Source organism: Lithobates pipiens, unplaced genomic scaffold, assembly GCF_037356315.1.
Source record: "Lithobates pipiens isolate NorthernLeopardFrog02 unplaced genomic scaffold, aLitPip1_a1.2 Scaffold_23, whole genome shotgun sequence".
Lineage (NCBI taxonomy): Eukaryota > Metazoa > Chordata > Amphibia > Anura > Ranidae > Lithobates > Lithobates pipiens.
In genome coordinates, this window is record NW_027507785.1 from 53,420,614 (window position 1) to 53,425,699 (window position 5,086).

Consider the following 5,086-nt stretch of genomic DNA (forward strand, 5'->3'; position numbering starts at 1 on the left):
GGCCCTTTTTTTTTTTTGGCCTGCTCTGGAATCGTGTGAACACCCATGCGATCCGATTGCTACCCCATTTGACAGTTCGCTCTGCGAACCGATCTAGAGGGTGTCAGTAATTTTACATTGGCACCCTCTGCAGTTGGCAGATGTCAGTGTGAACCGCTGTGTGATACACTAGTGCCGATTCCCGCATAGCACCTGTATGGCAGGGTTTCCTGCATTTGCACCAGTGTGAACTGGGACTTTTAAGTGGTAATAAACCCAAACATAGGTTAGTCAGCATAGGTGTTGGGGGAGTTTTTTATTTTTTTAAGACTAGTTAGGTTTAAGCTGGAATTCTACTTTAGGCTGGTTTCATACCTAATGCGGAGGCGGCTCCCAGCAGGCATCCTGTGCGTCCTGGTTCACTTTACATTTTCAGGCCTGAAATGGAAAATGGACCAAAAGACGCACAGGACTCCTGTGCAAACTCGCACACCGAAGCCGCATCGGAGATATGTGAACCGGCTCCATAGAGAGCCAGTCGCAATCTCCTGCTTTTGAGAATTGAAGACGGAGATACCGCCTCCAATTCGCAATGGGGTGAACCCAGCCTTAAAGTGTATGTATATTTGGGGGGGGGGGATTACATGCACATAGTACAGCACATGCAACATTTTCAAAGACAAAATATAGGGAAGTGTGCAAGTACAGAAAAATAGCTGCTGAAATCCAACGAGCTCCTAACTTCCTGTAGTGAGCTGACAACACTGCCTCTCTGGCACTGAAATCCCAAGCAGTGTTGTCTGTGCTGTCCAGTTTTCCCCTGCTACACTACAGAACAAACCCCTTATGTAACAGAGAAGAGGGAGTGTTCTGCAGTCTAGCAGGATAGAACTGGACAGGGTTGACATTGTTTTAAATTTTAGTGTGTTATCGGCTGTATGGCATATGTGCACTTCAACGTCTTGCTGCCCACATAACACACATGTATGGTGGCAAGAAAGGTGGGCTTTAAAGTATTATTTAAAGGTTTGACTTTAAAATAAACATGTCATACTTGCCTGCTCTGTGCAGTGGTTTTTTGCACGGAGCAGCCCTGATCCTTCTCTTCTTGGGTGCCCTGCCGGCACTCCTTGCCCCCCAAAGCATGCCGCTTTCTATGGGGGCACTGGTGCGTGCTCGCTCCCAAGCCCCACTTTATGCATCCATAAGAGACGCACAGCTGTGGCTTAGCCCCGCCCCAGCTCCCTCCTTGTTGGCTCACTGACCGTGATTGACATCAGGTGGAGCCAATGGCTCTTGCTGCTGTCTCAGCCAATGAGGAGAGGGAGTTTTGGGACAGCTGAGACTCTAGTGCACATCGCTGGATTGAGATGGGGCTCAGGTGCGAACTGGAGGGGGGGGGGGGGGGAGCAGCGCACAGAAGGTTCTTTTTACCTTCATGAGTACAATGCATAAAAGTAACAAACCTGCAGCCTTTACAACCGCTTTAACTGCTTGCCGCCCGCCCACCGTCAAATGACGGGGGGATGGTGCGGTTCTCGTTCTGGGATGGCTGCTCTCGCTTGCCCGGCCATCGCAGCCACGCTGTGTTGGTAGGACACGCTGCAACCCCCATTCTCTGCAAGGAGCCGATCGCGCGATATGAGCGGCTGTGTCCAATCGCAGCCAGTCACGTGTTAACACGGAAATGCTGGTGATCGGCTCTCATCACCTCACACTGACAGTGTGTGTGGCGAGGAGAGCTGATCAGCAGCATCTCCTCGAAGGGAACACCCGGACATGTAATCGGGGCACTGATTATCAGTGCTCTGATTACAGTAAAGCTCCCCAGTGCCTCCAATCAGTGCCCATTAGTGATGCCAGTCACTGCTGCCTTTCCGTGTCCATCAGTGCCGCCTCTCGTTGCCCATCGGTAGGACATATTAGTGCAACCTCATAATTGCCACCTCCTCAGTGTAAACAAATTATGCAAAACAAACTAGCACATTATCCCTTTTTACTTTTGCAGGTCAGAAAAAACAAACAAAAAAAAAAAGCCCGCTTTTCTTCCTCTTTAACCACTTGCCTACTGGGCACTGTCTCCCCCTTCCTGCCCAGGCCATTTTTAGGCTTTCAGCTCTGTCACACTTTAAATGACAATTGTGCTACACTCTACACAAATTTTTTATAATTTTCTTCACACAAATGGAGCTTTCTTTTGGTGGTATTTAATCACTGCTGGGATTTGTTTTTTATTACAAAAAAAAAAAGACCACAAATTTTGAAAAAAAAACGTTTTTTACTTTTTTCTGTCAGTAAATTTTGTAACTTAAGTAATTTTTCGCCTTCACTGATGTGCGCTGATGAGGTGGCACTGAAAGGCTGAACTGGTGGGCATTGATGAGGTGGCACTGATAGGCGGTACTGATGGGCACTGATTGACAGCAGTGATGGGCAGCAGTGATTGGCATCGCTAATGGGCACTGATTGGTGGCACTTGTGGGCACTGATTGCTGCCAGTGGTGGGCACTGATTTGTGACACTATATTGCTAAATTGTAATGGGGGCACCGATGATCAGTGCCCTGATTACATTCCTAGATGTCCAGCTGCGTGGAGATGCCGCTGATCGGCTCTCCTCGCTACACTCGGTCAGTGTGAGGCGAGGAGAGCCGATTACCGGCATCTCTCCATGTTTACATGTGACCGGCTGCGATCGGACACAGCCGATCACATGGTTTACAGATATCGGGCCGTGCGTGTTGCTGGGACATGCGCGGCTGTTCTGGGACGCTGTCATATGACGTCATTCCAGAACGAGAGCCGCACCACCCCCCCGCCGTCATTTGACAATGGGTGGGGGCGGCAAGCAGTTAAGAAAAAGAAATGCACAAAGCATCTGGCGCAGCTGTCAATATTAACCAATCGGCTTCTTACTGCAGCTTGCTCAGTTGGTGCCGGTTCACACAGGGGCAACACGACTTTGCGAGGTGACCCGGACGCGACCTGAGCACGCATCACAGCGCGACTTACAAGGCGACTTCAAGTCACTACAGGACAGGCGACTTTTCAGTGTCCAATCAAACAACAATCGGCTCTGGGGGAGGGAGGGGTTTGCCTGAGAAAACTATTTTCTCTTCCAGTATTGTTGCTTCAGTTAAGACACAATACGACTTTGGAGGCGACCTCCATTGAAATCAATGGGTGCAGGTCGCCTAGAAGTCGGATTGAAGTAGTACAGAAACCTTTTCTGAAGTCTGAGCGACTTCAGTAGTGTGCATTAAGACGGCTCTCATTCACTTCAATTAAATTTCTGATGTCAAGCGACTTGAGGTCTGACAAGTCGGATCCCAAGTCGCGGTACTGTGAACCGGCACTTAGGCTTGATTCACACTAATGCGTTTTTTGATGCATTCTGCAGAAATGCAGAGAAATTTTTTAACATGGTTTCCTATGGAACATGTTCACATCAATGCATTTTTGTCTCTCTGCGTTTTTGGAAAGGGTCGGGGACCTTTTTTTCATGCAAAATGTAGCGTTTTGCATGTAATAGAAGTCAATGGACCTGCATCAAAAACGCAAGTACCGCGTTTTTCCCGCGATTTGCGTTTTTTTTTCCCCCCACTGTATATAGCTGGTTGCTAAGCAACCACAGTGTAAAAAAAAAAGCGCAAAATCGCCGTAAAAACGCGTGTCCAAAAACGCCACAAGCACTGCAAAAACGCTCAAAAGTAGCATGCATAGATGTGAATCGAGCCTAAAGTCCCTTTCACACTGGGGCTATTTTTAGCGTCGTTTTAGCAGCGGTATGTGGCCGCTAGCGGGGTGGTTTTGACCCCCGCTAGCGGGTGAAAAAGGGTTAAAACCGCCCGCAAAGCGCAGCTGCAGCGGCGGTTTGCCGGCGGTATAGCCGCTCTGTCCCATTAATTTCAATGGGTAGGAGCGGTGAATACTCCGGTCCTTCACCGCTCCAAAGATGCGGCTAGCAGGACTTTTTTTCACCGTCCTGAAAGCACACCGCTCCAGTGTGAAAGCCCTCCGGCTTTCACACTGGAGTGAAAGGAGCCAGATTTTTTCAGGTGCTACACAGGCGCTATTGTTAGCGCTGTAGCGCCTGAAAAAGGCCCCAGTGTGAAAGGGGCCTAAGGCTTTGACAATAAAACCTGGAAGCTGATTGGTTGCAATGCACAGCTGCACCAGATTCATACATGGTTTCGTTATTTAAGTCCGGATGAAGAGGGCGGAGATACAGCCCCCCAAAATGCGTTGACTTTATAAACAATCTGTCGCTGGAATAAACTTGTATTTGGACTTAAATATAATGGTATGGTGTTTGGGTTCCAGATTCCTGGATCCCCTATCACAGTGATGGCGAACCTTGGCACCCCAGATGTTTTGGAACTACATTTCCCATGATGCTCAACTACACTGCAGAGTGCCAGAGCATCATGGGAAATGTAGTTCCAAAACATCTGGGGTGCCAAGGTTCGCCATCACTGCCCTATCACAACCCAAAGTGATTGTGGAAACCCTTCGGTGTGCAGTGGCTGGCAGCCTACTACTCGGACTCTGTCTGTCTACAATGCCTGCCATGCTGTTGGATGCTACCAATAATATAAAGAAAAAAAAACTTTGGGATTCCAGCGCCTTTCATCCCCTTTCCTTAGCATAAATATCACCAGTTCAGACCCCAAACAGGACAGGAAGTGAGGGGGGGAAGCAATGAAAATGTATGGAGGGAGGTGAAACTTGGAGTTGCGAAGAGACAGCCAAGAAACCTTAAGGATTTAGAGAAGATCTGTAAAGAAGAGTGGACCAAAATCCCTCCTGAGATGTGTTCAAACCTGGTCACCAACTACAAGAAACGTCCGACCTCTGTGATTGCCAACAAGGGTTTCTCCACCAAGTACTAATCCATGTTTTGTTGGGGATCAAATACTTATTTTACTCACTGAACTGCAGTTTTTCTGGATTTTTGGTTGATATTCTGTCTCTATCATTTAAAATACACCTATGATATAAAATTCTAGACCCTTTATTTTTTTGTAGGTGGCCTCTGTTCCTGTGTGAAGGGGTATGTGTCCCCCTCCATCCAATCAGCTCTCAGAGCTCCCCTCACTGAGCTCTGC